Source organism: Nestor notabilis, unplaced genomic scaffold (genome assembly GCF_000696875.1).
Source record: "Nestor notabilis isolate BGI_N333 unplaced genomic scaffold, ASM69687v1 scaffold33334, whole genome shotgun sequence".
Classification (NCBI taxonomy): domain Eukaryota; kingdom Metazoa; phylum Chordata; class Aves; order Psittaciformes; family Psittacidae; genus Nestor; species Nestor notabilis.
In genome coordinates, this window is record NW_009924981.1 from 11865 (window position 1) to 24383 (window position 12519).

The following is a 12519-nucleotide window of genomic DNA, read 5'->3' on the forward strand; positions in this document are numbered from 1 at the left end:
ACTCTGCCTGTGTCAAAATGATAATAATCATGCTCAAGTTGATAATGGGCAGTTGTTAGGATGTTTTGGAAGAGTTTAATTATGTACCTGTAAAATACATTTTGATTGGTTTATCTTATAGTATAACATGTGCTGCAAGCATTTGTAAATTTGGTGCATGCAGGTGGGGTGTTTCTCTGATAAAGCCCTTTGGAATTTTGTCCTTTGTTTTCTTGCAGACCTTTGGAACGCTCTAGTGAAGATGTAGATATAATATTCACACGACTGAAAGAAGTGAAAGCTTTTGAGAAATTTCATCCAAACCTTCTCCAGCAGATATGTCTCTGTGGATATTATGAAAATCTGGAAAAAGGAATCACATGTAAGAAAGCTTCATATAATGAACTATTTTATGCAGATGAAAAGGGGGGTAGGCTGGAAATGTCTCTAAGAGGTCAATGAGAGAACACAATCAGTGGAACTGCCAGAAGAATGTTTACAGTCATAGTCATGGGGGAAGGCAGGACTAAAGTGCTGCTCGCTCTACAAATACAGTGTGCGGTGAAGCTATGGTAACAAGGCACACATTATTTGGTTTGGGACTCTGCCACTGTTCTGTTGAAAGATTGGAAGCAAGTCATTGCACTTAAGTCCCATTCTTCCCTGTAAATGTATTATTGATCTCTTTTGTAGGTGCATTTTTGATGTCAGGGGCAAAAGTGTATCACCTAGGCATATCACTAATAGTGTGTGGTTTGCAGTCACTCAGGATAACAGAAGACAGATTTTCAGAGGTGCATACTCCTTTAGGGTGCAACAGCTCTGTGCCTGCTCTGGCAGCCCGTCTGCCACATGAAGGTAGACAGCTGTGCTCCATCTGTGAAGCTGAGATGGAAATAAGTGATGGTCCTGTGATGGTAATGTGTGAGTTCCCAGAGCTGTACCAGGGGAATAGCTCGTGGAGACCTGTGGAATTTAGTAGAGTCTTAGGTACCCCTTGGGTAAATCTGGCAGACTTTAGGCACACAGCACTGGGGATTGCTTAGAATAATAGGAATTCTGATACTCTAATCACACAATTGGAATACCTGAACATCAAAGTCTTGCAGTTGCTTTTCAGCCAGAACTCTTACTGAAGTCAGTGGGAGCTGTATCTGCATTGGAAGTTTCTGAATTTCAGAGGGACATTGTTCAGAAAGTTTTTTTGTTTGTTTTGTTTGTTAACTAAGATAGTGGTAAAAAAGAAGCAAACTGGGAAGAAGAGTGAAGCAATTCTATGTATTTTCATTGTTTCTATAGTGTATCAACCAGTTTACTAAAATACGTGATTTCTAGTGTAATTGTAAATGTTATTGGAATAGTAAGTAAGTAGCCTGACATGGCAAATTCTATACTGCCAGAAGTGACTACAGTAGTACAGTAATATGAGGGAAAATATTTGTTAATGTTGCTGAACTTACAGAGGTAGCTCTTATTTACAAGATTTCATCTTTCCAGTGTTTCGTCAGGGTGATATTGGGACGAACTGGTATGCTGTTCTCACAGGATCACTGGATGTGAAGGTTTCTGATACAAGCAACCACCAGGTAAAATAAATTTTTAATTGAAACCATCCAGTCAGCAGTAAAAAGAAAGGGTATGACTGGAGTAGATAACATATATCTACAGATATTTTGTCTTATCACATGCGTGTTTCTCTGAGCCTGCTTTAGTCTCAGTTGTCCTTTGTCCATGGGGGCAAATCATGCCAATGATTTGAAGAAAACGGAAATGTAATGCTCTGGAAAGGGGTCTACATTTTAATATGAAGCAAGACTTCTCTGTCTTTCCTAATAGAGCCATATGAAATTAAGCTGGAGATCTAAGAGTTGTTAATTCATTCACTGGAAATATTTTAATTCAGTCCTTATTCAGAAAGTTCAAACCCCACCAACAGTGCAGTCTAATAACAGCATACTGCAGTCTCCAGTGCAAGGATCTGAAAGTATTACAGAGTATTGGAACTGGTGCCGTGTTAGACAAGTAGCCTGGAGACAATACCTATTTAGTGTTACGAGATAGAAGAACAAGTGAAATTCCCACCAAATTACAAGCAGTTTCTCAGTATCTTGGCACTCCTGGATTTTAAAATTAGGAGTTTAGAGTAAATACAAAAAAGAAAGATGAGATATTTTTCCTGGAGGGAGTCTCCCGCCTGTGTCATCTAATGTCATGCTGTCAAGTCACGCACTTCTTGCTGTGAGCTGAGTCTTCTGGGAAGGCATCACGTTCCATTCCCTGCTCCCATCTTTGAAATCTGGGATTGTCCCATCATGTAGCTCAGCATGAAGTTGGACCTCTGACACGTGACTCTATGCCTTCACATGGATGGTATAACTACCCAGGACCTTATTCCCCACCTTGATTAAATGTACCATGCGTAGGGAGTGGTGGTGGTTTATTCTTTGCCCAAAGTTTGGCTGACTGGGGAAGGTTTATGGCTCATAGCAGAAATTGAATTTTTCACTTTGCTGAACACTGCATCACCAGTGAAACTGGATCAGAATTCAAGCCAGGACAGTGTGTGAGCACTGGGTCTTTCTACTTCTTACAGTGAAATGATAGATACGAAAGGAACTTCTTTCATATAACTATTCTTAGCAACCTCTTCACTGTAATAAGTAGAGACTGATTGAAAGTATAATTAGCTTAATTTGAGCAGTTCTCAACATGGCCTGGCTGTCATCGGTATTGTCACAATTTGGAACGGTACTGGGCTCTTATGATGTCCTTTTCTGTGCAGGTCTAAAGCAATCAGGAATATTTTCCAGTGTTTGCCAAAAGATGGCACTACACTGTCGTTAAGGATCAATACTGAATCAGAAAGAAATATATCCACAAGAGTGTTCTAGATGTGGAAGTTAAATTAAGAATCTGTTTGGAGTGTTGATTTATCCCATTAAATGGAGGTTGGAACAGCTCAGCCTTTTAAGAAATCTAATGTAAATATTTTTTTCTGCTTGTTGAGATTCACTCTGTTCATATAGTTCTAGAAATTATATTGTCGTGGTTTAAGCCCAGCCAGCTTCCCCTCCTCCCTGGCAGAGCATGAGACTGAGAAAGTCCTCAGTCGGAGTAAACATTACTTAGCAACAACTAAAAACATCAGTGTTCCCAGCATTGTTCCCAGGCAGAAAGTCAAAAACACAGCACTGCACCAGCTACTAAGAAGGAGAAAAAATGACTGCTGTAGCTGAACCCAGGACAGATATTCTGCAGCAATTTCTTAACCTCACGCTTCCCTCTCACAGGAACAATGAACTGAATTCTTACCACTGCCTAGTTGCCATAGGATACAGCCTCCTTGCCAAAAGGACAGCAGCTCATTAACCATTCTAGTGCTGGATAAGTTTGGTGGTTGGGGACTCCTAAATACTATTTGAGTCCAACATTTTCTCTGGTTTTGCTCCAGCTTGGTGTTTATACCATTTCCCTCCCTGTCCATCCTTGGTCTCCTGCTCCTTGTCCTGCCTTTAACTCCTGGGTGCCCTGTTCCAGTCTTGCCTGTGCTTCCTTGTTGTCATGGTGCTGGTCATTCTTGAGCTTGAAGTGTTTGCTAATGAGAAACTTCCAGCAGAGCAGAAGAGATACAGAAGCTTCAAGTTTAGTAGTTTGTAGACTGATGTAGAAGTACAGAAGGACTACGCCATCTTTTCTAGGAAGAAAGAAGCTAATTCTGTATTCAGGTTCCTATTGGTTAAAACGTCTTTAGACATGACTAAGAGTCTTTTAATACTTAAGATGAGCAGGAGGTTGTACTAGATGACTTCCTGAGTTTTCTTGCAGCTTGAATATAATCCTACGATTATATGAGGATGCCTACAGTGTTAATGTAAATATGAAAAATCAATTCTCTTGATGAAAAATATTAGTCACACTTTTACTAAGTATTTGTTTCTCTAGCTGGGGGACTTAAATTTCAGGAAGCCTGGCAATAAATGTGTTGTGTAGCAGCTACCATCTGCTAACTGTTTGTGCAGACACCTTTAATGTTTGGTAGTTTCTTCCATTAAAAGTGCAGTAGGTTATTGCGCTCTTGGTGCTTACTAAGAATGTCCTTGTGGTCTTTGCTCCTACAGAGGCATGTGGTTACATGTCTTGCAATAGAAATTATATCTAGATGCACTAATGGATCAAGACTTCAGTGTAGCTAGTGAAGTATTAATTCCTACACATTCTTGCTGCACATTAGCTTATGCATGTAGCCACCTGTGATTTCTCACAGAAAATGTTAGTAATACTAATTAGGACCAAGTTGAGAATTCATAGAAATATTAAAATTACTTATTATTTGCTATTTTCATAAGAGGAAGCATCCCATATACTGATTTAAATATTTTAATGAAGACAAACACACATATTTAGGACCTCCTCGATAAAACCTTGCTTTCATATTGGTTTGGAAAAATCCTTTCTGACTGCTTGCAAAACTGTATTGTGTCACAAGAGGGCAGTGTTAGAATACATAACAGAGTACGGGCAATGTTTGATCCTAAAATGGCTCATTCGAAAATCACCTTCAGCCGTTTACAATACACCTGGTTTGAAGAGTTTGACCAGAGCAGATTTCTCTGTTACTGTTACTTCTGTTCCACTGAGGTGCTAAAATATGCTAGCTGCTGCTGATCATGATAGTAATTTCATTTGCCATTGAAATGGATACAGCGATCTGACAGCATTACCCATCCAGTACTTCCTGAATGGTGACTGGTCTGCTTTCTGTAAATTATTTATGAGTTTTCTGAGTATTCAACAATCAAGAAGGGACTGAAGAGAGCTTCATTTTTTTAGGTAAAAAGGTCACACTATGAATTGCAGTGGTAAGTGTAATGAACTGTTTCAGACTTGCCTCAACTTGTTTGTAACAAATATGATAAATATGGTGCTTAAAAGTCACACAGAGATTTAGTAAGTCCCATTCAAAATAAACAGAAAACACAGCCTGTTTAGAATCTGGCACAGAATGGTCTATACCCTCACATTCACAGAATGGTCTTTACCCTCATGTATGAACAGATTCTGAATTTAATTTTTATTTGACACTGTTACCTACCTGATGTTACAACCAAGGTATATAATGAAAGCTCCTCTTAAAGATATTTTTAGTTTAGTGTTGTCTTAAAAATACTGCTGACTGCCCTGTCTATGTTTAATTTTTAAACTGTTTTGACAATTAACAGGTTCTGAAAGATAGCTGATGGTGATGTCTCAGAATAAAGCTGGGGATAAATGCATTATGACAAAAGCATCAGTGTGACATCTTTGTCAGATTCTGCAACATTGTGTTTTACTGAATTACATTCTGAGCTTTTCACCCCAAATGATTAAGATTTATATTCCCACCTGGTAAAATGGATGGAATGAAGAGAAGAAAGACAAAGACCAAATAGCATTTTAATCTGCAGTTTTTCTGTAGTCTGCCAGCTGAATCATAGTCTGTGATGGGGGCTATTGCAAGTTTATCTTGCCTGTGTTTTGGTGGAGTTTTTTTAAGCTGATCAGTTTTTAAAAACAGATCCAACTGAACTGAGGGCATTGACTTCACATGCCTTTTTTAGAAAAGCTTTAAAGGAGGAGCTGTGGTTGCTTAGGTGGTACAGCAGCATCAGTTGTAGGAAGATGCAGAGGGCCGGGGATCAAAAGCCGAGTAAATTAGTGGGGTTGCTGAAAAGAATGACTGTGAAGAAGGAGGTTCAGGCATCCACACAGGAAGGGGAATAATTTCGTAGCTCTAAGATGAAGTGGAAACAAGGGAAGGGACTTAAAAACAGGTCAGTCCTTGCAATACTGCTTTCTGCCTGTAACTGCCCTTATGGATGCATGTAAATGGACACTATGTTCTGGAGATGAAATAATGTGAAGCCATGACATAGGTTTGTACTGTAGTCAGTCTGTAGTGCAGTGTAAATATTAAATAAAATTAAAGTTAGCATTAAATTATTTATTTTGAGCATGAGAACTGCTCTACCCATTGTAACACAGAGATTCACTGGACTAATGTACTCAACTGAGAAGCAGGGTGTGTTGGCCCATGCTGGGCTCCATAGTGTTGTGGTTGTACTAATTCTGGGTTTGAACTTAGCTTATTGAGAGTTAATATAGAAAAATAATTTCACTCTGTCTACTAGGAAGAAGTCCAAGACGTTGCAGGTTGCTTTTAGAGGATTTCATAGGAACGTATGGAGATAATGAGTATGTTATTACGGTACAGTTAGTCTGATCTGTAAATATTTTAATTAGGAACTAGAAGAGATGTTGGTCACAGTTCTAGAAGCATAATGCCTACTTTAAGCAAATCATCTTGTCTTGTGTAAAAAGGATGACCTAACATATGTTGGGAAACTGCAATTCTGGAATGGGAAGATGTGTTATCATTAAAAGTAGTTTGTGAAGGATTTCCTATCTGGATGGCTGAAACATACTCTAGTGGAGGTAATAGAACAGGAAAATCACTTAACAGAACAGATAGTTTACTTCCGTTTGTATCCTTTGGTTTCTCTGTTACAAAAGGAAGTTTTTGCTGGGGGCAAACTGAAGTGTGTTGAAGTAATAGTAAGCAAACTTTTCAAAATGCCAGCTTTTGCAGATCTCCAATTAAAGATGGAGATGGTATGGAGTCCTGGACAGACACAAATGCGGGGGGAAGATAAAGGTACAAGGTGCGGAAAAATGGTGAAATTAAAACCAACCAAACAAAATACTGAATAATATTTCAATGAAAAGTCCCAAATCCCTTTCAACCTAGCACTCATTTTTTCTTTTTGAACCTATTTTCTTTATTTCTCTTTCAGACATCATGATTTTGTTTACACACAGTACAAAAATTCTGTTTGCCAGGGTGGAAAACAAAATGTTTTGCAAGTCAGGGAGGAGCATGGAGGGATGTGCCTTGAGATGGTAGCAGAGGGAATAAGGCAGAGCTTTTTTTCTGATGCTCATCTATTCCATAGAATGGTCTTAAAAATTCAATAATGTTTTAGATTGATGGGGGGAGAAGGTTTAACAGCTCTTTCACTGCATGTGTTTCACCTGTCAGTGAGAGTCAGTGAATCTGAACAAACAGCATCTGATTTGAGCATACCATTTTATGATCCTTTTTTTATAACACATCTGATAGTGCGTTCAGAGGACAGATAGCAATGGAAACAATCACATCTTTTTAAGTCTCTAATACTGCCTTTTAAATAGCTGTGTGAATTTTAGCTGCTTACCAGCAGCTAGAACTCCCTGCTGTTCCTGGGATTGCAGAGGGGAACAGCAAACTGAGTTTTGAGCTGCCAGCAATCTTCCTGAAGTCTACACTGAACAGCAGGAGATTCTTGACTGTAAGGTTAACAGGTGTAGTAGGAGATGCACACCTGATTCCCCAGGAGGCTGGAGATGTATAAACAAGGGGTAGAGGGAAAATGGGGCTCTGAAGTCTTTAAGAAGACAGATGGGCTTGCTCCCTAGCTGGCTGTGAAACTGAATCTTTATGGAAAGCAACAATGGCTAGGGAAAAAGCCTAAAAGAACTATCACTTGATAGAAGCCTGGACTTTAATGAACGTAGAAGGGACTATTCCAGCTCCTTGACTTGACACCCCACAAGTGTTAGTTTATTTCTTAGGCTGAACAACTGCGTTCTGATTGTCTTAGGAAGTGATTGATTCCTTAACCAACACCTTTCCTTTTCTTCTGTGTTCTGTCTTTAAAGATACATTCTTCAGAGCTGTAAAGAATAAAAAAAGGTGAGGTGTTTCAAAGGAGTTTGGTTTTTTTTGGAGCAAAGGAAGGGAGTGAGAAAGAAGCTACAAGATGTAAATGTTGCTTATTTACAATATGGAAAAGTTTCTTTATCTTTCAGGTTATTTGGTTATTCTGCCCTAAACAGAGATCTTTTATCTGATCTTTCCAAGTAAAGTTTAGAATAATGTATTGGAGATCTGGAGATTAAATCTTGTATGAGCAGTATATAATACATTTTATTTGTAGCTATTTTGACTGCAGTTATGAGTATAGTAGCATGCATACATTGTTTCAGATCTGAAAGGTAAGCTTGTTAAGGCAGAACTTTTATGTGTAGCCTATATTTTAGGCTAATTGTAGAGACTTCTATTTAGGTTTCTGGGTACTCATTCCCAAATATTCTCTCGTTTAGACAGTGCCTGTTTATAATTGCCTTCCTTGAAAATTTATTTCTGACAGTTGGTAAATTCTTCCTTGATATTTTCTAAGACATAATTGATTTTGTTTTCCTGAACACATGATTTTATATGGTAATATCTGTGCAAAAGCAATTTGCTATGGTTCAGGGAACTGGACTATTATGGGCATTTGTCTTTGTAATGCAATTGTAAAGCTACTAACTTGATCTTAATAACATTTGCCTATTACCACTTATTAGATGCATGAAAGGAAAACAATGCAATTTTAAACACAGAAAATGATGCTGAAATGTGCTCATGCACCTCTCCTGGATTATCAGCCACAAGGATGTAGTGGATGGGATGACAAATTTTTCTGCTTTTTTTTTTGTAGACATTTCATGAATCCTATGTTTTTAGAATTAAACTATATTTCTAATGTTGTATCCAGTAAAATGAGCATGTGTTTTTATAAGTTTATGTGTATTTGTCTGTGTGCATGTATGATTTCCTTAGTAAAGTACAGTCTGTATCCATTTAAATTTCTAATGCTGTTGCTATCTTTTTTTAATTACTTAGAAGACAGTCAGTTAAAGCCCAGCTTGGAAAGAGACATACGTAATCATTCAGCTTCAAGACTGTGCTCAGGAACATAGCAATTTGTAAGCCTAAGCAGAACATATATCTAAAGATCTTGATTCAGCAAGTTACTTAATTGCTAGTAATCTTGATTTTTTTTTTTTTTTTAATTTTTTTTTTCCCCTCTACAGAAGCTCATAATTTATACTAGAACTATTACAGAGGAGTTCCTGGCCAAAGTGGTTTGATTTAGGCATCTTTCTGTCACTTGAATAGCATGTGCTCACGCAGGCTTATTTCTTCATGTTTGGGACCATCCTGAATATTCTATTCCAGGTTGTTTTGGACTTGAGTAGTTTTTTTGAAATTCCTGACTTATGTGAAAAGAATACTATTTTTTTTGTTAGTCTGGTGGCTAATCGGCATGCATTAACAATTGAGAGGTTTAATGGCATATTCAACAGAAGGGCCAAGAGTTGGTTAAGCTGTATGATTGCACGGGACACAGACCTTACACAATAGAGAAATGCATTATGAATACAAGAGGATATTATAATTGGAAGTTATGTTAGCAGAGAAAACAGTTAAATTTTCTTTGTAATGTGGGTAGTCTACATAGGGCAGAAATTTATATTCCATGATTGCATTTCTGATTCTAGTTATCTTCTCATCACCTCTGACATTTCTAAAGAATCTCATAATCACAACAGTCTTTAGAGGTAGATGGACAGAGGTCATAACTTTCTTCCAAAGGTGAAAGTGACTCTTTTGTTCTCTGCTTTGTACACAGAAATGTCTAATTCAACTGGTGGTCGTAGTAAACAGAACTACTTGCTTCCACATTGAAGCTTCCTGTGTTGTTAATTGGCATATTGATTTTTTTTTTCTTTGTTGGCACTTTTATTTTAAAGCAAATTGTTGAAAAATCTTAAGGCAATGCTATTGGTGAATGTGACATAAAGACTCTTAAAACATCCTGGAATATTTAATATGTGTCCTTTTATTTTGATTCAAAGGATGCTGTGACAATATGCACTCTGGGAATAGGAACTGCTTTTGGAGAGTCCATTCTGGATAACACTCCTCGCCATGCTACCATTGTTACGAGAGAATACAGTGAGCTCCTTCGAATTGAGCAGAAGGACTTTAAAGCCCTTTGGGAGGTAAGTTCAAGTTTATGTGCAGTTTATGCAGAAAAAGTGATTTAAGTTTCTAAGTGTTTGTAATGAAATATAAGCACATTTATACTTTAAGCAAAGTAATAACCCTTTTAAATTAGTTTGGACAAAAAGGAATGTATTTTTCTTCTTTTTAGTGCTTCATATTCTGCATGATTACATATTCCTGTATTTCTTTCTTGTGGGCCTCTTCTAATGAAATAACTTGGTGAAATTTCTGGTGGAATTTATTTGCATACAGCAGGTGTTGCTTTTTTAGCCTTAAACATGCTTTTATTGCCAGCATTTATGGGGAGAGTCTATCCTTAATATACTCTGATATTGAGAAATTAAATATGCCAGTGGTCTCATCTGTTTTAATATATGCTACATTTGCCAGTGGTCAGAAATTTTTAATGTAGATAGTGCTTTATAAGTTCATGATGGAGGAGAATAAACCCAATTGTAGGTTTCTCATTAACATGTTTATAATTCACTTTTAACTGGTATAAGGATAGTCATTTCTCCCATGTATGAGACTTTCCTGCTAAGCATTCAATCTGTTGGTTTCCCATGAGAACTACTGGGGGAGTGGAGGTTAAGATCCTTTCTTAAAAACTTTGAACCTTCAAACATTTAAAGTTGTTCTAAAACAAAAATGCCAATGTAGTTTTCTATCACTACTACAGTGTTGTTTAACAATTTTGCTGATTTTGATGAGTTCTTTGATGATAGATGCTTTTGGAAAAGGTCATGTGTGTTGCAAGTATTGGGAGCTATCATAGAGAACCTTAGCACACATCTTGTATATCGCAGGTTTTAGGAAGTTGTGCGGTAGAGTATGTCCTAGATGCTGCACATGTCAGAGACCACAGTTCAGTTTTGTGGTACTTCTTTGCCTTTTATGTGCAGTTTTTCAGTGAACTTTTAATGTATTCTGGTGTGCTTGCTTTCAAGGAAGCTATGCCTGTACTCTTAGTGAGTGGAAAATTATGCCATGAAATACAGCTTTGCTGGTTAGTCTGAGGTAGAATTTAGTTATTTATTTTTTTCAAGGCAGTATTTGTTTCTTTGCAATCTTCAAATCCCAAAGCCTACATAAACTGCAGCTAAGGTATGATAAACACAGAATATTCAAAACAAACAGAAAATTATTTAAGAAGATTCCCCCAAAATTAGCAGCAATCATTTTTTAGTATTATCTGAAGTAAAGGGAATACTTTTCCTCAGGGGAAACTTTTTGTTAAGTTGTGGATGCTGTATTGTTCTATCTGCATTATCCTGAGATTCATATATCTTTGCTGTGACAAAGCCCATATGGGGAAAGAGTTGTTGATACAATGACATGCCATTCAGATGGCTTTTTAAATTTGTTTTAATGAAAACCCACACCAAGTCAAGAATGGACCACAGATACTTAATATCAGCAGTGCCATGGGAAAAATGGGAAAAGGCACCCATGTCAGTGTCATCACAATCCAGATATCGTAAAAACTAAAATCTAGTGCATACAAATTTCAACTCTCAGACAATGAGAATTTAGTTTCATAAAGAAGTAGTTTCTTCATAAAAAGTAGTTGAGTAATTCCAAAATAGGTAATACTGTAGTTTAAGAACAATCTAGATAAACTGTAGGGTTGGAATCCTTGAAATGGTTTCTGCTTTTATGACTGTAGTATTTTTATGATTAAAAATAGGAGTGCAAAAAATACATTTTCTACTGGAGTAAGGTTAGTTTTGGGTTTGTTCTGGGGTGTGCTTTTTGGTTTGTTTGGGTTTTTTTGTTTGTTTTTTTTTTTTTCCCCCTGTGACATTTACTTTGAAGAGAGCAAAATACAATACATAGCTATTTCTAAGTTTGGATAGACTTTTCAGAATCTATGTAACTTCATATTATGAATTTACAGACTTTTCTGAGTTTTGTTTAAACTGAAAAGTAGCTTTTCCTATATTAGCTGTGTTACTCTATGAAACAATTGTGTTGATGGAATGTTTCACAGACATGGCTTGTTAACATAAAGTATAATATGCAGCAAAGTGTATTAATTACTGTTAATAAAGTAAGGATATTCTTTATCAAAAGTAGAATAAGATGCCTCCTGTAATATACAGAACAACATAATCAACCCTTTCAATACAGAAAGATTTTCTGTGATCTGAAATTTTAACAGTCAGGGAATGCTGGTCAAACCAAGTTATATTGTCCTGATAAGTACAATTACCAGTTAAAATGGCCTAGTATTTTGTCTGTTGAAGTAGCATCCTGTTTGGGAACATCTGTTGAACTTCTAAGCTTACTCATCCTTGGAGAGTTGTTTTCTATCAACAGCTGCTATAGCAGCTTGGAGATGATAGTATCTCTGGTTAGGTTCTCACACAGCTGAACAGTTTCCTGATGAGGAAGCTCTAGGAGGTTATGAGAATCACTGGTGACATGCCTTTGTGCACCAGTTGTCCCTGTCCTTCATCTCTGAGGAGCACTAACAAATGCGAAAAAAGTTATTCATCATTGATATAACACTGTAGACTTCCAAGGTATGCTACATATCTGTAGGAAGAAGTACTCTTCGTGTTAAGAACTTGTTTTTTCCTCTTCAGCATCAGCGAGTGTGGTTCTAGCTACCTCGCCCCAAAATCTGT

The 12519-nt window shown here is 37.2% G+C and overlaps 1 long non-coding RNA gene across 1 annotated transcript; it reads left to right on the forward strand.

The window, feature by feature from the left end:
* The first annotated feature begins 211 nt into the window (after positions 1–211).
* Positions 212–9884, forward strand: LOC104404398. Its single transcript, XR_719904.1, has 3 exons — positions 212–361; positions 1477–1565; positions 9739–9884. It is a non-coding gene; the product is annotated as an uncharacterized LOC104404398 (long non-coding RNA).
* The last annotated feature ends 2635 nt before the right edge of the window (positions 9885–12519 follow it).